Raw genomic sequence first — 22,749 nt, forward strand, 5'->3', positions numbered from 1 at the left:
ACTAAGATTAGATATGATGCACTTTCATCACCCTCACCATACAGACAAAACCTAGGGTCTCCTTTTTTTTTGTTTTTGCATGATAGTTCACTATTCTAAATGCTGCCTACTGAACCAGTTTTCTAGTACTGATTTAATCAATGCATTACTGATTGTTAGGACATGTTATAGTCAAATAAATGAGTCAGCACATCTGTCCTGTCCAACCTATAAGCCGCTGATTCCTGAGTGACCAGTGACCTACAGCAGGTTTATCTTGTTGCTTTCCCCTAGCCTCACAAGGGCTTTGTGGCATTCTGCAACATTTGGTCTTGTTGCAGGGGCTGATAGAGATTTCAGAGCTGCTTAGCTATCTGAATAAATGTAAAACTAAGATTTTTGACATGTCAGTAATCCACATTATGTCTCCTGCACAGTATCATGATTTGTTCTTCCACTGCTTCCTACTTTCAATTGTTATGATGAAAGATTTATTGACGCAGCTGGAAGCTACTGTATAGTAAGCCAGCTTTTCCCCTATCATTCCTATATTTGCCACATCAGTGTTTTGGTGCGGGGTTCTGGATACCCTAAAGATATCTGGTTATTTCCAGTTTTTAGCCTGTATGCTCCTACTACTGCCTCCATTTTCAGCCACTGGTGTAACAGAGGCACACCCAGCATGGTCCCCATTCCAGTAGTAGGTGTGCAGCTAATCCTGCCAGTTATGACTAAATAGACCAATCTCTGCCCCTACCCATGCTTTTTAGCAACCATCTTCTGTTTTACTTTGTTTCACCTTAGTGCACTGCCATAAATTATCACAGATCTTATGTGAATTTTAAAATTTTCCAGGCGAACTGAATGTTCAGATAAATTTGGGCTTGAAGCCTGTCATCACTGACTTCATTGCATGGTATTTCGACTGGGTACCTGCCAGTTATCTTCAGGTGAACCATCAAAGACTGAGAAGACTTGCTCCATGCTGCCCTACAGAGCGTGGTGGAAGTATTTCGTGCATGTATCAAAATGCAAGTTGACAGACGGACCTCACTTTGTCACAGCAGCACTCTCGCTGGTCAAACCATAGAACTAAGTTGTCCTCTGTGTTACCAGTCATCAAGGCCACTAGCCTACTCTGTCATCTTCGATTAGAACAAATGGTGGGGGTGATAGGGTTCAATGTAGTGTCCAACTGGTTGCCACTATCATGGTTCGTCACCTTTGTGAGCCTTCACTAATTGGTAAAAAGTTCCAGGTGGACATCACTGTTCTTTTTTTTTAGCATACTCTATCCTAAACCTATTTTATGCTTAAACAAGAATATTTTGAACAAACTGATGGCGTCGCCATGTGCAGCCCTATGTCTCCCTTGGTGGCCAACTTTTTATGGGAGATTCCGAGGAGAGACCGCTTGAATCAGCTGCCGTTAAACAACGTGTATTTTGAAGGTGTGTAGACAATACTTTCATAGTATGGCCTCAAGGAGAATATAAATTAAGGGAGTTTCACCACCATCTCAACTCCATTCATAACATCATTCAGCCTGTTAGGGAAATAAAGAAAGATGATTGTCTGCCTTTCTTGGATGTCTTGATGTCTTGGTTAGATGAAAGAATGATGGCTCTCAGGGGCATTCTGTTTGTCTTATGCCCACTCATACTGACTTGTATTTGCAAGTGTCAAGTTGTCATCACCCATTGCAAACTCTGGGCATGCTTAAAACACTTGTACACAGAGCTCACACAATCTCAGATCTACATAGTTTGCCTAAAGAGTTCACCCACCTAACGACAGTTAAAAAAATGGATATTCCACCCAGCAAATTACCAGGAAGTGGATCAAGAGGAGAACACGCTGGCAAAATCTTTAGCTTCTGTTCCTTTTGTGAGCAACATTTCATTTAAAATGGCAGGAATCCTTGTAAATTTCAAGTGAAAGTGACCTACCACCTAAGATTGCAGACCTTGCTATTGTGGAGTTAGCAAAATACCTTGTCAGTGTGGTATGGCTTACATGGGACAGACTGCACGCATGGTGAAAGAACGCTGCACTAAGAATCAATGTTGCACTCCCCTTCTGCAACCAAGCAAGTCTGCTATCACTGAACACTTTATTTCCACTGGACACTCAATGGAGTGTGATAGAACTGTGATTCTGACCACAGAAACATCTTTTTTGGACTCCATTATTAATGAATTTGTGAAAATATGTCTGGTGGAAAATCTGATGAACCACAATAACGACTACCAGTTGGACAGTGTGTGGAACCCCATAATCTCCACAATTTGTTGTAATCGAAGACTATGGATATGCAAATGGCTCAGGCGAGTGGTAACAGAGGACAGCTGAGTCGCACAGTTCCACTAGTGAGGGCGCTGCCACTGGGAAGTGTGGTCTGTCTGTCAACTTGAATTTTGACACATACGTGGAATACTCGCACTACACTATACAGGGTGGAACAAAGCAACTCTTCGTCAGTCTTCGATGGCTCACCTTATGATGACTGGCAGGTGCACAGTCGAAATATCATGCAATGAATTCAACAATGACCAGCTGCAAGACTGAAATTTGTTTGAACATCACAGGTCTTACTGCATTTGTACACACCTACTGCATATTCTTGGGGTTTGGACTCCAGTATTTTCCACAGGCTCTTCTAGTACTCATAAGAGTATCTTCCGCCTTGGACCAAGTATTCCTTATGTGAGCGGTCCATGATAATTTCGCATCCAGGGTTACCCTTAGATACTTCACTGCCCTCTCTACAGGTAGAGTTTCATCAAGAAGCTTATGATTCTAGTACATTGTTGGATACACTTCCTCATAAATGCTACTACACCAGTTTTCTTGGCGCTGGCCCTCAGATCCTGTTCCATTCACCAGTTTCACACACTGTTCAATGCACATATTCTCCTAACAATAGTAGTAAATTTGCCAAGTATTACTATGACTAAGTTGTCTGGGTATCCTTAGCATAAGTAGTCTCTAGTAATTAGCTCTTTAATGAGTCCATTCGCAACTAGGTTCCACAGTAATGGGGACAAAACCCCTCTTTTTGAACACACACTGGTGATGTTGATCAATATTATTTTATTCATCATGGTGGCTTCTGCCTTTCTGAAATCAACATGGTCTTAATCTACATACATGCAGTGGTCTCGTGCTATGCCATTCTGCAGCTTTAATCACGGATTTGAAGGTCAAATTGCTAAAAGTCCCTTCAATATCCAGGAAGGTGCATAAAGTACTTTTCTGCAAATGTAGTGCTTTTTCCACCTTCCCAATAAGTTGGTGAAATGCTGTTTCACATGATTTGCTTGGTGGATGTGCATGTTTCTTTAAATGTAGGGGAACCCCAGTTAACCACTTTTTCCAAAAGTGTAAATTATCCAGTTTTTCTAATTTCTTAAGAAGACAGGACAGACCAGTCGGTCTCATACCCTCAGCCTTGGTATGATCACTTCTCCCAGGCTTCGGAATGAAGATAACCATGACTGCCCTCCAAGCATTAGGAATGATTCCTATTACTATATTAATTCTAAACCGTCTACACAGGAGTCTAATTAAATTTTCTCCTGCTTGTTGCAGTAGAGAGGGAAATATCCCATCTTGGCCTAGTAACTTGAACTGCTGAATCATTCCCACTATCCACTGGATTCTTTTGAAATCAACACAGTGTCTGGCAGATTCCCAGCTCTCCCTTTGGTTACTTGTAAACCTGTGCCTCTCAAGGACTGAAACTTGGTCTAGGTTGTCTACCAGAAGGCACTGATGGAAATGAGTCAACAATGATTACCAATTTCATTCAAATTTCGATTATCTTCAAATCTGTTAAAACAAATAAAAGATATGCAATGTTTGATCTTACATAACTAATCTGAAACACACATATTTTAAATGTACAAGTGTGTACACCAGTTACTTCTGTGTGCTGTGCGCAGCTTCCATAGGTCTTTAATGTACATACATTATAAAGTCAGAAATTATACAGGAGTACAGGCAAGTGATTATGAGGTACCATCCTTCATACATGGTACACCAAGACGATCATGTCAGTGCTGTGTTAAAACAAAACAGTTACAAAGATAAAAGAAAATTTAAAAATACGGTTGGTGTACAAAACCAAAACTAGAATTGGGAGAAACTCGTAGTTCACATCTCAGATACAGTTTCTTCAATCTTGCACACTAGTGTGCTTCTTTTGCAAGTATCCCACCAGAGGGCATTATTTTTCGTGGTTCAGGAACACATATAGTGCATGGATCAACTCTGCTACTGGGTTGGTCTCGTTGTTGCCACACCAGTCCCATTGTGCAGCATAAACATTGTTTGGCATAACTGATTCAGCACATATATGGTGGTATCTGTCTATAAATTGACTTTATAAAGATAAAAAAAAGTTACGCTTCTGAAAATCTTTATGACATGATCAATTAAATTTGAAACTAAAAGGAGGAAATATCATGATCATTAATGTGGATAAAGGTAATACATTAGCAATTATAAATGAAAATGAATATGTAGAGAGAACTGAGAAGTTTTTGGCTGACAATAACATTAAACACATAAATAAAGACCCAATCAAAAAGTTTCAGACTAACTTACAAGACAAACAGGACCTAATACAATGGAAAAGCATTATGTCATAAATATTGTAGTGCTTCGAGAATTTCCACGTAACTTCTAGAACCACTCATCCTTCTACCATCTCAAACACACAATATTTTAAATATAAGTGGGAGAGTGGAAAGGTATCTACTGCACTACCTACTTCCGTGTGCAGGTTGGAAGTTTGTTATGAGAAGACTGTAAGGGTGGTGGTCGAACAACACCGATAAGTGTTTGCCACTAGTGCCACAAAAGCCGTGATGAAAGAGCAAGGAGTAATTATGTAGTATTCTTTGCTGTTTTAGAGACTGTGATTATTGTTAAAGAAAAATGAACAACTGAATATAGACTTTTAAGTAATTCACATCTTGGACACTCTAGAGGCAAGGTGTGTTCATAAATTATGTGGTTGTTAAACCAATTTTATTGCAGATGTATTTTATCGAGTCTAACATGAGACGAATAGGTTGACTTGTAAAAATTCGAATACTAGTGTGAGAAATGGTGAATATGTTATTGGTGAAAGTTGAAATATACCAATATTGAACTAAAAGTATTCTTCAAATACTAAATTATTTCAAACGTAGAGAAAGAGTCTTATAAATTCCTGTAACCAGCATTATTCTTCGGAGAAGAAGGTTTTGGAGGTTGACACGAGCCAGCAATCCAGAGAAGAAGATTGGCTGTGCATATCAAGTAAGTCAGCTGATGTGTGAGAGGTGCAAATTTTGCAATCCAACTTCACATTGCTTCGGGTCGCCTAAAGCGTTAGTACGTGGCAACCAGTGAAAAGGGCTCAAGAAAACGGGAATTTTGATAGGAAATCATAGCAGGAGATATGATGTGTTGCCATAGCAACCAAGTATAACTAGACAAGAAGACTGTTTCGCGTAATTGGATTAAGTCCAAAAATCAAATGAAAAACTTTGTGAATGCAACACAGTGAAAAATGTACGAAAGTAATAACATTAAAAGAACAGAAAGAAGACCTCAAAGTATTAGACTAAGAAGAGATAAGATGAGAATAATTCAACTAAGAAGATCTGGTGTGGGAAGTGTACAGCTCTCACATGCATCGCAGGGACGCAAACGCAGAGACAACATCTGACACCACCGGCACCAGTTACTGCTAACCGGTGCTGATTCTACATCAGCTCACCGACGCCAGCGCGGAAACCAGCAACCAACGCCAGCAGCACCAGTTACTGTTCATCGGTGCTGATTTCACACCTGCTCACCGATCCAGCCTAAAACGATACGCCGGGTGAGTGAAAAACAATAATTGTTCAAGTATGAAGTTGAAGAAACCGTTCATTAGACTGTATTAGTGTAGTGCATAATGCTCAGTTTTTTTTTTTTTTTTTCACGATTACTAGATCTAAAGTTGGTTGGTTGGTTGGTTGGTTGGTTTGTTTGTGGGATTAAAGGGACCAGACTGCAACGGTCATCGGTCCCTTGTTCCAAAACTTAAAAACTACCACACAGAGTAAAAAACGGATAATAGAGACAACAGACAACACAGAACAGGAAAAACTCAGACAAAGAACAGACATAACAAAACAATAAAATAAAACATAAACACTCATATTAAATGATAAAAACCCCCTGCCCGAATAAAACGTAGAACTAAGCCAGCCATAGCAGGGTCATCAGTTAAAAGGGCAGGGAGCGTATCAGGCAGCGCAAATGTCCGCCTGACCACAGCTAAAAGGGGGCAGGCCAACAAAATGTGGGCCACTGTCAAAGCCACCCCGCAGCGACACAGAGGAGTGTCCTTCCGACACAGTAAGTAACTGTGTGTCAGCCGGAAGTGGCCAATGCGGAGCCGACAAAGGACGACTGAGTCCCTGTGGTTGGCTCGCATGGATGACCGCCACACAGTCGTCGTCTCCTTAATGGCACGGAGTTTATTGGGCGTGATCCGATCGCACCATTCAGTGTCCCAAAGCGCAAAAACTTTTCGGCGGAGGACCACTCACAAATCAGTCTCTGGGAGGCCAACATCCAGAGATGGTTGCCTGGTGGCCTCTTTCGCCAGGCAGTCAATATGTTCATTGCCCGGGATACTGACATGACCGGGGGTCCACACAAAGACCACAGAGCGGCCGCAATGGGCATGAGTATGCAGGGACGAGAACGAGGGAAATACTGGTCGAGAGCTCGTAAACCGCTCGGGGAATTGCTACAGATCACGAAGGACTCACCTGAGCAGGAGCAGATATACTCTAGGGCTCGAAAGATGGCGACCAGCTCAGCAGTGTAAACGCTGCAGCCAGCCGGCAAGGAACGTTGTTCGGAATGGTCCCCTAGAGTTAGCACATAACCAACACGACCAGCAACCATCGAACCGTCAGTGTAAACAACGTCAGAGCCCTGATACGTGGCCAGGATGGAATAAAAGCGGCGGCGGAAGGCCTCTGGAGGGACTGAGTCCTTCGGGCCCTGTGCCAAGTCGAGCCAAAGGCAAGGGCGAGGAACACATCATGGGGGTGTACGCAAAGTGGCCCGAAAAGGAGGTGGAACAGTGAAAACCCTAAGCCCGGAGAGAAGCTCTTTGACGCGGACCGCAATCGTACAACCTGACCGGGGCCGACGTTCTGGCAGATGGACGACCGATCACGGGAACAGGAGATGATAGTTTGGATGCCCGGGCAAGCTAAAAACATGGGCAGCATAAGCGGCCAGTAAATTCTGGCACCTGAACCGCAATGGAGGGACACCTGCCTCCACAAGTATGCTGTCCACTGGGCTGGTCCGGAAAGCACTAGTGGCAAGGCGTATTCCGCTGTGTAGGATTGGGTCCAGTACCCGCAGCGCAGATGGGGATGCTGAGCCATAAGCCAGGCTCCCATAATCCAGACGAGACTGGATTAACGCCTGGTAGAGCCGTAACAGGGTAGATCGGTCGGCGCCTCAGCGGGTGTGGCTCAAGCATCTCAGAGCATTTAGATGCCGCCAACACGCCTGTTTAAGCTGCCGAATATGAGGCAGCCAAGTCACCCGAGCATCAAAAACTACACCCAAAAACCTGTGGGTCTCCACCACAGCAAGGAGTTCGTCGGCAAGACAAAGCCGTGGCTCAGGATGGACTGTTCGGCACCGGCAGAAATGCATAACGCGGGTCTTGGCAGCTGAAAACTGAAAACCATGTGCTACAGCCCAAGACTGTGCCTTGCGGATAGCGCCCTGTAGCTGACGTTCAACAGCTGCAATGCCAGTAGAGCGGTAGTAAAGGCAGAAGTTATCAGCATACAGGGAAGCGGAGACAGAATTTCCCACCGCCACAGCGAGCCCGTTTACTGCGATTAAAAACAGGCAGACACTGAGGAGAGATCCCTGTGGTACCCCATTCTCCTGGACTCGGGAGGAACTATGGGAGGCCGCGACTTGCACGCGGAAGGTACGATACGACAGAAAATTTCAGATAAAGATTGGCAGAGGGCCCCGAAGACCCCATCCATGAAGCGTAGAAAGTATGTGATGACGTCATGTCGTATCGTACGCCTTCCGCATGTTGAAAAAGAGAGCGACCAGGTGCTGACGGCGGGCAAAGGCAGTATGGATGGCCAACTCCAGACTCACCAGATTGTCGGTGGCGGAGCGGCCTTTACAGAACCCACCCTGAGACGGAGCCAGAAGGCCCCCGAGACTCCAGTACCCAATTCAAGCGCCGGCTCACCATCCGTTCGAGAAGCTTGCAAAGAACATTGGTGAGGCTAATGGGGTGGTAGCTGTCCACCTCCAAAGGGCTCTTGCCCGGTTTCAAAACGGGGATGACAATGCTTTCCCGCCACTGCAAAGGAAACTCACCCTCGACCCAGAGACGGTTGTAAAGGTCGAGGAGGCGTCGCTTGCAGTCCACTGAAAGGTGTTTCAGCATCTGACAGTGGATGCGACCTGGCCCAGGAGCGGTATCAGGGCAAGGGGCAAGGGCACTGTGAAATTCCCACTCACTGAATGGAGCATTGTAGGATTCAGAATGGTGGGTGCGAAAAGAAAGGCTCCGACGTTCCATCCGCTCTTTAATGGAGCGGAAGGCCAGGGGGTAATTGGAAGAAGCGGAACTCAGAGCAAAATGCTCTGCCAAGCAGTTGGCAATTTCATCGGAGTCTGTACAAACTGCTCCATTCAGTGAGAGCGCAGGGATGCTGACAGGGGTCCGATAGCCATAGAGGCGTCGGATCTTGGCCCAGACCTGCGATGGAGAGACATGGAGGCCAATGGTGGACACATATTGCTCCCAGCACTCCTGCTTGCCTTGGCAGATAAGGCGGCAGGCCCGCGCACGCAGACGTTTGAAGGTAATGAGGTGTTCAATGCAGGGATGTCGCTTGTGACGCTGGAGCGCCCGCCGGCAATCTTTAATCGCTTCAGCGATCTCAGGCGACCACCAAGGCACAGTCCGCCGCCGAGGGGACCCAGAAGAACTGGGAATGGAAGATTCGACGGCAGTAATGATGCCCGTGGTGACCGATTGAACCACCGCATCAATGCCATCATTAGAGAGAGGCTCAATAGCGGCAATGGAGGAAAACAAGTCCCAGTTAGCCTTATTCATTGCCCACCTGCAAGGGCACCCAGAAGACTGACGCTGTGGCAGTGACAGAAAGATCGGAAAGTGGTCACTACCACACAGGTCATCATGCACTCTCCATTGGACAGATGGTAAGAGGCTAGGGCTGCAGACAGAAAGGTCAATGGCAGAGTACGTGCCATGCGCCACACTGAAGTGCGTGAAGGAACCATCATTTAACAGCGAAAGATCGAGCTGTGCCAATAAATGCTCAATGGTGGCGCCTCGACCTGTCGCCACTGACCCACCCCACAGAGGGTTATGGGCATTGAAGTCACCCAGTAATAAGAAAGGTGGCGGCAATTGGGCTATCAGTGCAGCCAGGACATGCTGCGCGACATCACCATCCGGTGGAAGGTAAAGACTGCAGACGGTAACAGCCTGTGGCGTCCACACCCGAACAGCGACAGCCTCTAAAGCTGTTTGTAGAGGGATAGACTCACTGTGAAGAGAGTTAAGGACATATATGCAGACGCCACCAGACACCCTTTCATAAGCTGCCCGGTTCTTATAATAACCCCGATAGCCACGGAGGGCAGGGGTTCGCATTGCTGGAAACCAAGTTTCCTGAAGAGCAATGCAGAAGAAAGGGTGAAGGCTGATAAGTTGTCGGAGCTCAGCTAGATGGTGGAAGAAACCGCTGCAGTTCCACTGGAGGATGGAATTGCCCATGGCTGAGAAAGGCGTGAAGGGACTGGGAAGGCAGATTACGCCTCTGGGTCACCTGCTGCCTCCGATGGAGCACCCGTGCAAGTGCTATCCATTGCGTCTGAGGGACCAGCGAGATCGAGGTCCTCAGCGGACGCAAGAATCTCCACCGCATCCTCAGACGCAGAGCTTGTAGGTAGCAGTGGAGTAGGTGCCACCGCAGGTGTCTTGGTCTTACGGGTCTTCAACGTCATTTTCTCTCGCTGTTCCTTTGGTTGTCGTTGTTGAGAGGGCTCACTGGAGTCAGTCTACGGGACCGAAGATGATCGCGAAGCTCGACGACCAGCGACCTGTGGCTTCTTCAGCCACTGGTTGGTGTCTGCCGTGCCGCTGGTAGGAACCTGGGAAGGGAGTGACCCAAGGGATCCCTTCCGAGCGAGAGAAGCCGAAGAAGACATACGCTTCTCCGGCTTAGAAGTGGGGACTGGTGGTTCAGTGGGTGCTGCTCCCGAGGTAGATGGTGTGGGAGCAACAGCGAGAGAAGGGGCCCCCATCGTCAAGGGGGCAGTTGAGGTCCTCTGACTCTGAGAGCTGACTGTTTGTGGTGCAGCTAAAGGGGCTGGAGCTGGAGCAGGCATAAGATGCCATCATGCGCATGGGATGTAGCCGTTCAAATTTCCGCTTAGCCTCAGTGTAAGTCAGTCGGTCCAGGGTCTTATATTCCATGATTTTGCATTCTTTCTGTAAGATCCTGCAGTCTGGCGAGAAAGGTGAATGAGGCTCTCCACAGTTGACACAGATGGGAGGCGGAGCACATGGAGTATCCGGATGAGATGGGCGTCCGCAAGGCTGGAAGTGCAGCGGGAAGACATATGGCCGAACTTCCAGCACTTAAAGCACTGCATCAGGGGAGGGATATAGGACTTGACGTCAGAACGGTAGACCATCACCTTGACCTTCTCCGGTAATGTATCACCCTCGAAGGCCAAGATGAAGGCACTGGTAGCAATCTGATTCTCCCTCGGACCCCGATGAACGCGCCGGACAAAATGAGCACCTCTACGCTCTAAGTTGGAGCGCAGCTCGTCATCAGACTGCAAAAGTAGGTCCCTATGGAAAATAACCCCCTGGACCATATTTAAACTCTTATGTGGTGTGATGGTAACGTTAACATCCCCCAACTTGTCACAAGCATGTAACCTGCGTGACTGGGCGGTCAATGCCGTTTTTATCAAAACTGACCCACGGCGCATTTTGGACAAGCCCTCCACCTCCCCAAACTTGTCCTCTAAATGCTCTACAAAGAAGTGAGGCTTCACGGAGACAAAGGATTCCCCATCAGCTCTGGTACAGACGAGATACCGGGGAGAATATGTGTCACTGTCATTCATTGCCTTTCGTTCGTCCCATGGTGTGGCCAGGGATGGGAACGATTTGGGGTCATAAACGTTACCTTTAAGATGAGCCCTCGAACGCTTAGAGACTGCTGGTGGCTGGCCACCAGCAAGAGATGATGTGCCACGCTTCATTGCATGTCATCCACCCTGATGCCACCTACTCCGACCAAGGGCCCTCCCCATGGGCGCCACCCAGCCACAGCAAAGGCCACCTGGCAGGATGGCCATTGCCGGGAGTCCTGATTCCCCAGGGAGATGGGCATCTACTCCTTGGCATACATGGGGAGTAAACGGCGCAGGCATCAGTAGAGCGATCCCTGTGTTGTCAGGGGGCTACAACCAACAGGGTACATGGCGGCCCCACCACAACGGATTGGCTACCGTGCTGGATCTTAGGTGCAAAAATGTATGAGGTCGTCGTCGCAGCGAAAAACAACACTACACAGTGCAGTGCGGAAATCGCACCCATGGACGTATCCTCACCCAAGGGATGGAAAACAAGCTGGACACCATTGCAATGACGAGAAAGCCAGCTAAAGGTCTCAGTGCACGACAGATACAGTGCACCATGTAAGGCGCCCTTCCCCAATTGGCTCGATCTTCGGAACAATTTAGAAAAATGGAGGTCAAACCCGAGAGGGGACCATCACAGAAGGCCGAAATATTTGAGACTCCTTTTAGTCGCCTCTTACGACAGGCAGGAATACCGCGGGCCTATTCTAACCCCCGAACCCGCAGGGGGGGATCTAAAGTTGGTAAAACCATGAAAAACGTACAGCCAGCTGAAGAGATTTCTGAACCAGCAGTGGCTATGAGAATTAGTAGAGAGGGACCTGACTGGTCTGAGTTACCAAATCTCATCACAGCTCAGAGTTTACAATCAAATTCTAGATTAGATGCACAAAGTAAAGAATCAGGCTTAATGAATGCCCAAAATGCTTCTTTAAAAAAGGAACTAAGGGAAGAATTAGGCTTAATTAATGCCCAAAATGCTTCTTTAAGAAAGGAACTAAGTCTTAAATTAGACTGAGTAAATACTCAATGAAATGATAAAATAGATGACCAGGGTGCTTCTTTGAGAAACGACATAAGTGCAACTTTAAGTGAAAAACTCGGTGCACAGAGTGCTAATTTAAGTAAAGAATTAGATAAAGTGAATACTCAATTAAATAATAAATTGTACGTTCAGAATAAAACTTTAGGATTGTTAAGTGCTAAGGTAGATTCACAAATTGCAGACTTTAGTAATTTATGTGAAGGTATGGGAAATTTGAAGACTGAATTTGTCGCTTTAACTACTAAAGTAGAAAATCTTAAAATAGATTTGAAAGATGAATTAACTAGTTCTTTAAGCAGCCACGTAAATCAACTGTTCACTGACTTTAATCAGAGACAGAATGATCGGTTCCAGAATTTGATCATCATCATCATCATCATCATCATTTAAGACTGATTATGCCTTTCAGCGTTCAGTCTGGAGCATAGCCCCCTTATAAAATTCCTCCATGATCCCCTATTCAGTGCTAACATAGGTGCTTCATCTGATGTTAAACCTATTACTTCAAAATCATTCTTAACCGAATCCAGGTACCTTCTCCTTGGTCTGCTCCGACTCCTCCTACCCTCTACTGCTGAATCCATGAGTCTCTTGGGTAATCTTGCTTCTCCCATGCGTGTAACATGACCCTACCATCTAAGCCTGTTCACCCTGACTGCTACATCTATAGAGTTCATTCCCAGTTTTTCTTTGATTTCCTCATTGTGGACACCCTCCTGCCATTGTTCCCATCTACTAGTACCTGCAATCATCCTAGCTATTTTCATATCCGTAACCTCAACCTTGTTGATAAGGTAACCTGAATCCACCCAGCTTTCGCTCCCATACAACAAAGTTGGTTGGAAGATTGAACGGTGCACAGATAACTTAGTCTTGGTACTGACTTCCTTCTTGCAGAAGAGAGTAGATCGTAGCTGAGCACTCACTGCATTAGCTTTGCTACACCTCGCTTCCAGTTCTTTCACTAAGTTGCCATCCTGTGAGAATATGCATCCTAAGTACTTGAAACCGTCCACCTGTCCTAACTTTGTTCCTCCTATTTGGCACTCAATCTGTTTATATTTCTTTCCCACTGACATTACTTTTGTTTTGGAGATGCTAATCTTCATACCATAGTCCTTACATTTCTGATCTAGCTCTGAAATATTACTTTGCAAACTTTCAATCGAATCTGCCATCACAACTAAGTCATCCGCATATCCAAGACTGCTTATTTTGTGTTCACATATCTTAATCTCACCCAGCAAGTCTATTGTTTTCAACATATGATCCATAAATAATATGAACAACATTGGAGACAGGTTGCAGCCTTGTCTTACCCCTGAAACTACTCTGAACCATGAACTCAATTTACCGTCAACTCTAACTGCTGCGTGACTATCCATGTAAAGACCTTTAATTGCTTACAAAAGTTTGCCTCCCATTCCATAATCTCGTAGAACAGACAATAACTTCCTCCTAGGAACCCGGTCATATGCCTTTTCTAGATCTATAAAGCATAGATACAATTCCCTGTTCCACTCATAACACTTCTCCATTATTTGCCGTAAGCTAAAGATCTGGTCCTGACAACCTCTAAGAGGCCTAAACCCACACTGATTTTCATCCAATTTGTCCTCAACTAATACTCGCACTTTCCTTTCAACAATACCTGAGAAGATTTTACCCACAACGCTGATTAAAGAGATACCTCTGTAGTTGTTACTATCTTTTCTGTTTCCATGTTTAAAGATTGGTGTGATTACTGCTTTTGTCCAGTCTGATGGAACCTGTCCCGACTCCCAGGCCAATTCAATTATCCTGTGTAGCCATTTAAGACCTGACATTCCACTGTATTTGATGAGTTCCGACTTAATTTCATCCACCCCAGCCGCTTTATTGCACTGCAATCTATTGACCATTTTCTCCACTTCCTCAAATGAGATCCTATTTCCATCATCATTCCTATCCCATTCTACCTCGAAATCTGAAACATTGCTGATCGTATTTTCACCTACATTGAGCAACTCTTCAAAATATTCCCTCCATCTGCCCAAGGAATCCACAGTATTCACCAGCAGTTTTCCTGACCTGTCCAAAATACTTGTCATTTCCTTCTTACCTCCCTTTCGAAGACTGCTAATTACACTCCAGAATGGTTTTCCAGCAGCTTGAGACATAGTCTCCAACCTGTTTCCAAAGTCTTCCCAAGATTTCTTCTTGGATGCTGCAATTATCTGTTTGGCTTTGTTTCTTTCTTCAACATAACTTTCTCTGTCTACCTGAGTTCTAGTATATAGCCATTTTTGATACACCTTCTTTTTCCTTCTACAGGCTGCCTTGACTGTGTCATTCCACCAAGCTGTTTGCTTCATCCTACTTTTACACACTACCATTCCAAGACATGCCCTAGCCACTTCTAGTACTGTGTCCCTGTACCTTGTCCAATCCTTTTCCAATGACTGTAATTGACTACATTCAACTAACTGGTACTTTCTGAGATCGCTGTTATGTACCTATGCCTGATTTCCTTCTCCTGAAGTTTCTCCACTCTTATCCTCCTACGTATGGACCTGACCTCCTGCACTTTCGGCCTCACAATCCCAATTTCACTGCAGATTAAATAATGATCAGTGTCATCAAAGAATCCCCTGAATACACGTGTATCCCTCACAGCCTTCCTGAATTCCTGATCTGTTATTATATAGTCAATGACAGATCTGGTTCTCCTGCCTTCCCAAGTATACCAGTGAATGTTCTTATGTTTAAAAAAGGCGTTTGTGATTACTAAGCCCATACTGGCACAGAAATCCAAGAGTTGTTTCCCGTTGCTGTTGGCCTCCATATGCTCTCCAAATTTACCCGTAAGCTTTTCATGCCCTTCTGTTCGATTTCCAATCCTGGCATTAAAATCACCCATGAGCAGAACACTGTCCTTGTCCTTTACTCTAACAACTATATCACTGAGTGCCTCATAAAAACTATCCACCTTATCTTGATCTGTCCCTTCACAATGCGAATATACTGACACAATCCTAATTTTCTTGCTAGACACTGTCAAATCTATCCACATCAGTCGTTCGTTTACATACCTTACTGCAACTACGCTGGGTTCCATTTCTTTCCTGATGTAAAGCCCTACACCCCATTGTGCTATTCCTGCTTTGACTCCTGACAGGTAGACCTTGTATTCTCCCACTTCCTCTTCTTTCTCACCCATTACCCAAATGTCACTAACAGCTAAAACGTCCAGCCCCATCTTACTTGCAGCCTCTGCCAGCTCTACCTTCTTCCCAGAGTAGCCCCCATTGATATTAATGGCTCCCCATCTCATTACCATTTGTTTGCCAAGTCGTATTAGGAGTCCCTGGTTTGTCAGTTAGAGGTGGGACTCCGTCACCTCCAAAGGTCCGAGGCATTTTGCTCTGATTGTTGCCAGCATCATATTTAAAGTACCAGGGAAGCAGTTTGCTAGCCTTGCTTGCCCCGAGTCCCATTGAGTTTTACCCCTAACAGTTGAGGGACTAACCAGTGTATTTGGTAGTCTTTGCCGTATGAGCACAAAGGTGACCACGACTCAGAATATGTCTGAGATGCCCAGCCTTATTCCAAAGTAGCTGGTATCCCGACTGTCGGGACCACTTACTTGGCCACTCATATGTTGCCCGTGGTTCATGAACTAGGACATGACTACAGGAACCCACACCATGAACCACAACCACCAGAATTTGATATTGAAGATAAATGTAAAAGTGTAGAAACTGAACTGAGTGAAAAATTAGGATCATTTCAAAATGTATGTAATGTTACATTTCATACTGCAAAGCAGAGGTTGCATACCTTACAAGAAAATGTTGAAAAGCAGGATAAGTTAATACCAATAGTCCAATTGCAAATTGCAGGTGTTAACACTCGAATAGATAAAGTGGAAAGAAACTTTAGAGAGAAACTAGCAACCTCAGACATAATGAATATAAGCACTCTGGAGCAACAGGTAGCAGAGATGATAGACCAAAAAGTTGCCACGAGAGAAATGTCCTAGAACCTATCTCCTGTTTTATCTTCTGAGAGCTTAGTAATACCAAGAGAGGTATGGATGAACTGTAGGAAGAATTCAAACTTATTCAGGACAAAATAGATAATAGGGTGACTTCTCCTAAAGTAGTATTGTTTCGTGAGGTAATGACCAATTTACAATGGGGAGCCAATTCTGGATTATCCAGGCAATTCCCTAAGTTTAAGCCAGACAGAGACGTACATCCTACCCATTTTTTGAAAAGGTTCAACCAAGCTTTGCCCAAGAACTGGGAGGATTTGAAAAAGATTGAATTTGCTGTGGGGGTATCTATTAGGGGAAGCCTCAGAGTAGGTTACAATAAACATTGAGAACTTGTCCTCTTGGGGAGATTTTCAAAAGAAATTTAAAGAGAAGTTTTGGTCAGCAAGTGCCCAGGAAAAATTAATATCAGACTTGTGGGATGCGGAGTATTACAATAATACGTGGGGTACAACGAGAAAGTATTTCAACTGGCATTTAACATGGGCAAAGTACTTAGATAAGCCAATGGAGGAAGAGGGGTTAGTTTGAATTTTAATAAGACGATTACCCATTTACACAAGGAAAGATATATTATGTAGTGGGTGGAAAACAGTAGAAGAGTTGTCCTTTGTGGACGCACTGAATGCCTTAAATAAAGACCGCAATGAGAACGTACACCAAAGTGAAAATCAGAATTACTAAAGGAATAGTAGTAATAATTTTTTAAAAACATGAGGCCAACTTAGCTAGAGTACACCAGTGCAATAGAAATAATGGTAACGATAATTATCAGAAGAAGCATCTACCTTCGAATTTAGGTCCAGTAACTTCACAGGAATTTGTGCCACGTAATAATAGAGCACAAAGTGGTAACGTCGTACCCCGATTTGGTAACCAACCAGTGATTACTAATAATGAGGAAAACGTAGTGCGATCTGGATCCAGGACCAGGGTCCAGGTTGTAGGGATACACTAGGGGGCCTAGTTCATAATAAGTATGCCAATTTCACGCACAAAATACCTACAAACGAATGGTTGTTACTGAAAGAATCAAGTTTGACTACCAATAATCCACAACCAATAATAGCACGAACTGTGGAGACTTCTGAAGTTAACATATTTATAGATTCAGGGAGTGAGGTGTCACTCATTTCTATCACGTTCTTTGGCACATTACAGACTAGGTTACCTATAGGTATGGAAGAGTTTAAACGTACGGAAGGACCCGGCGTAATTTTTGCATTTAACTTTATGACAGTAGAATATCCACACACCAGGGTACAAGAAATGGCTCTAAGGATAACAGAAAACATCCATCATGATCCCTATTTTACAGAAATGTTTGCTATGTGTATCAGGAATTCCTTACCTCTCAATCAAGCAGGAAAGTGGAAAATTATAGGGCATAATTTGTTTTGGAGAGACAGTATAACATCTCAACATTGGAGCATATGCATTCCGAACTTGTTGTTGTCTTCAGTCCTGACACTGGTCTGATGCAGCTCTCCATGCTACTCTATCCTGTGCAAGCTTCTTCATCTCCCAGTACCTACTACAACCTACATCCTTCTGAATCTGCTTAGTGTATTCATCTCTTGGTCTCCCTCTGCGACTTTTACCCTCCATGCTGCCCTCCAACACTAAATTGGTGATTCCTTGATGCCTCAGAACATGTCCTACCAACCGATGCCTCCTTCTAGTCAAGTTGTGCCATAAACTTCTCTTCTCCCCAATCCTATTCAATACCTCCTCATTAGTTATGTGACCTACCCATCTAATCTTCAGCATTCTTCTGTAGCACCACATTTCGAAAGCTTCTATTCTCTTCTTGTCCAAACTATTTATCGTCCATGTTTCACTTCCATACATGGCTACACTCCACACAAATACTTTCAGAAACGACTTCCTGAACTTAAATCTATACTCGATGTTAACAAATTTCTCTTCTTCAGAAACGCTTTCCTTGCCATTGCCACTCTACATTTTATATCCTGTCTACTTCGACGATCATCAGTTATTTTGCTCCCCAAATAGCAAAACTCTTTTACTACTTTAAGTGTCTCATTTCCTAATCTAATTCCCTCAGCATCACCTGACTTAAATTTGACTACATTCCATTATCCTCATTTTGCTTTTGTTGATGTTCATCTTATATCTCCTTTCAAGACACTATTCCGAAGTTAATGGAAGATGAAATTGTGTGGTATGTTCACACAGGATATGGACACTTCAGGATAAAAAGTTTATAGCTCATATGAATAAGTTCTATTATTTTAAGAAGCTAGGACATAAAGTAGCATCTTTAATTAGGACCTGTGAAATCTGTCAGAAGGTGAAAAACAGTAACACTCATGTTAAGTACAAAATGTATCCAATTATTCCTAAGTCATTACATGACCTTACAGCAGCAGATTTTTTTTTGGACCGATTCCTAAAGGAGAGGGAGGAGTGACATAGATTTTGGTTATTACAGAGTGCTGGTCAAAGTATGTTAAGTTATATCCTATCAAAAGAGCAAATACACAGACGGTTAAACACTGTTTGCAACAGTACTTTCTGGAGGTAGGAGAACCAAAACGATTTCTCACAGATAATGGACCACAATTTGTCAGTAACAAATTTGAAGAGTTTCTAGCTTGGGAAGATATTCGTCAAGTATTAATATCCAACTATAACCCATCCTCGAATCCACGTGAAAGAGATATGAAAGAAACTGGGAAATTATGCCGCACCTACTGCCATGAAAAGCATACTTTATGGGCGATGAAAATTAAAGACTTCGAGCTTATTTTAAATGAATTACCACATTTATCAACTAGATTAACACCTTTAGAAGTAACAGGCAAACTTTTGTAGAAGAACCTCTGATTAAATGTTTTAATTGGCCCGAACAGCCTACTGTGGATTACGATCTTAATCAGGAAATAGTTTCCAGAAATTTAGTTGGAAAGGGACAACAAAGAGTGAGTAAACATAATGAGAATGCGGGTGAACCTCAGTACAAGGTCGGTGCCCTAGTTCTGGTAAAACACCTTCAGAGTTTTGCCCCGAAGACAGAGAAAGTTTTTTCAGAAATATGAAGGACCTTGCCAAATACAAACAGTAATACATCCCAAAGCCTTATTCTTAGTAGATCCTACAACTGGATCAGAGAAGGGAAAATACAATGTAAAGGACATAAAGTTGTATATCCCCCAGGGACGTTAACGTTAGGTGTTAACAGGCAGAGTGACGACCGTCGAATCCCGAGTTGTTTTCGGTGTTTCTTCTGTAATAAAATTTTCCTGCAGTGAATTCCCTCAACTTCTTACACTACCCCCCTACTTCTTACACTATTCTATCATTCCCCGCTTACAGTTTAATAGAAAAACATATCAGCGAGGAATTGTTACGTCGCCCAAAACTGCTGCTGGTAGGTGATCGCATCATCCTCAGTTGTTAGAGAGTCGTGCCCATTAGGTGTTTGACTGCATCATCCTCGGTTGTTAGAGAGTTGTGCCCACTAGAAATTTTGATTACATCATCCACAGTTATTCCAGGGGTGTCCCTACCTGTCCTCATGACTCGTCCTGTCTTATCCCAACTTATTCTGACTTGCTACGCGGTGACATGACATGGGAACTGGTGCGCACATTACCCCTGAGGTAAGATAGACTAAATCTCTGCCTAGCCAGCCAGTCTCTCCCACTCTCCACATATAGTTATGGTTTTTTTTTTTTTTTTTTTTTTTTTTTTTTTTTTTTTTTTTTTGCCTGGACGGAAGTCTGGGTACAGTCAACGTCATTAAATCTATTAATATGAACGATACCAAAAAATGGTTTTGTTGAAAGCTGCCTGGTAATCCTCATCCTAAGTAAAAAGGGAGAACCATACCTGGCACGTAACTTATGATATAATTTCCAAATTCATGAGAACACCATTCTCACACTGAATGTAAGATAATCGAATTAAAGTCATTGAAGTATTATTTTCCAAGTAAAATGAATGGAATATTATATTTGTGGAAAATATAACATTGTGTGACCAGTTAAATGAATGTGATAATGGAATATATATAATTTTATACTTGGTATAAAATATTTTTTATACCTTTTATGAGAAGTGACGTAGAGGGGAGGGTTTGTATCGATTCTGAAAGGGGGCGGGTATTGTAGGTAAAAGCATGATTTACACTAGCAGATAAATCATGAAAAAACACAAAACACACATCACACCTTTCAAACGACCCTCGCAAACAAGTGTGCCTGATTCTTCACCATTTGCCGTTTCCATAGGGTTTCTAAGATTTTCTTCGGGGACCTCAAAGGTGAAGATGGGAATGGCCATTCTGTAAGAGACAATTTAACACCATACCTCCTACTGCTCCTCACTCAAGTACCGGCAAGGTAGGGGTCCTGGGGAAAGGGGGTGGGAAGGGTTTCCTGTCTTTGGGGCTGTCTTCTTTCTCTTCATCAATCTTAGCAACAACATCTATTTTTTTTTCCTTTCTTACTTCTAGTTTGAGGACCTATCTGTTTCTCCCTCTTTCCATATTCATCTACTTCTGTCGCAGAAGTCCTTCCTAGTTTCCGTGGTTTCCAATAACCTACAACTTATCTTCAGATAAGAAGGCCGAAGAATCAGGGTGCACAAACACACATCAGCATACACACAGAGATACACAGGTAAACAAACAATGAAACTACTGACTAGAAACTTGTCAAAAGGTGAGAATAGTCAAGTGTTATAGGGGGAAGGTATGTGTACATTGGGAAATATGCACACATCGTTGTTTATTGTGACAGTTCTACACCGCACATATATATAGGAAAATATATACACAGGGTGGTCCATTGATCATGACCTGGCAAAAAATCTCACGAAATAAGCATCAAACGAAAAAACTACAAAGGACGAAACTTGTCCAGCTTGAAGGGGCAAACCAGATGGCGCTATGGTTGGCCCGCTAGATGGTGCTGCCATAGGTCAAACGGATATCAACTGCACTTTTTTTTATAATAGGGACCCCCATTTTTAATTACACATTCATGTAGTACGTACGGACCGGACACTTGGATGATGTCGTCTGGGATGTCGAGGCGGAAGTGCAGGGGCAAAGATGTTGTTGAATGACAGGTGAGGTATGAGTGGCGGCAACTTGAAATTAGCGGAGATTGAGGACTGGAGGATAACGGGAAGAGAGGATATATTGAAGAGCAAGTTCCCATCTCCGGAGTTCGGATAGGTTGGTGTTAGTGGGAAGTATCCAGATAACCCGGACAGTGTAACACTGCGCCAAGATGTGCTGGCCGTGCACCAAGGCATGTTTAGCCACAGGGTGATCCTCATTACCAACAAACACTGTCTGCCTGTGTCCATTCATGCGAATGGACAGTTTGTTGCTGGTCATTCCCACATAGAATGCGTCACAGTGTAGGCAGGTCAGTTGGTAATCACGTGGGTGCTTTCACACGTGGCTCTGCCTTTGATCGTGTACACCTTCCGGATTACAGGACTGGAGTAGGTGGTGGTGGGAGGGTGCATGGGACAGGTTTTACACCGGGGGCGGTTACAAGGGTAGGAGCCAGAGGGTAGGGAAGGTGGTTTGGGGATTTCATAGGGATGAACTAAGAGGTTACGAAGGTTAGGTGGATGGCGGAAAGACACTCTTGGTGGTGTGGGGAGGATTTCATGAAGGATGGATCTCATTTCAGGGCAGGATTTGAGGAAGTCGTATCCCTGCTGGAGAGCCACATTCAGAGTCTGATCCAGTCCCGGAAAGTATCCTGTCACAAGTGGGGCACTTTTGTGGTTCTTCTGTGGGAGGTTCTGGGTTTGAGAGGATGAGGGAGTGGCTCTGGTTATTTGCTTCTGTACCAGGTCGGCAGGGTAGTTGCAGGATGCGAAAGCTGTTGTCAGGTTGTTGGTGTAATGGTTCAGGGATTCCGGACTGGAGCAGATTCGTTTGCCACGAAGACCTAGGCTGTAGGGAAGGGACCGTTTGATGTGGAATGGGTGGCAGCTGTCATAATGGAGGCACTGTTGCTTGTTGGTGGGTTTGATGTGGACGGACGTCTGAAGCTGGCCATTGGACAGGTGGAGGTCAACATCAAGGAAAGTGGCATAGGATTTGGAGTAGGACCAGGTGAATCTGATGGAACCAAAGGAGTTGAGGTTGGAGAGGAAATTCTGGAGTTCTTCTTCACTGTGAGTCCAGATCATGAAGATGTCATCAATAAATCTGTACCAAACTTTGGGTTGGCAGGCCTGGGTAACCGAGAAGGCTTCCTCTAAGCAACCCATGAATAGGTTGGCGTACGAGGGGGCCATCCTGGTACCCATGGCTGTTCCCTTTAATTGTTGGTATGTCTGGTCTTCAAAAGTGAAGAAGTTGTGGGTCAGGATGAAGCTGGCTAAGGTAATGAGGAAAGAGGTTTTAGGTAGGGTGGCAGGTGATCGGCGTGAAAGGAAGTGCTCCATCCACTTA

The 22,749-nt window shown here is 44.2% G+C and overlaps 1 protein-coding gene across 1 annotated transcript in view; it reads right to left on the bottom strand.

The window, feature by feature from the left end:
* Positions 1–22,749, bottom strand: part of LOC126473153 (phosphoinositide 3-kinase regulatory subunit 4) — a 200,054-nt gene that overhangs the window by 160,396 nt on the left and 16,909 nt on the right. The window lies entirely within an intron of this gene.

The sequence above is a fragment of the Schistocerca serialis genome, chromosome 4 (genome assembly GCF_023864345.2).
Source record: "Schistocerca serialis cubense isolate TAMUIC-IGC-003099 chromosome 4, iqSchSeri2.2, whole genome shotgun sequence".
NCBI lineage: Eukaryota > Metazoa > Arthropoda > Insecta > Orthoptera > Acrididae > Schistocerca > Schistocerca serialis.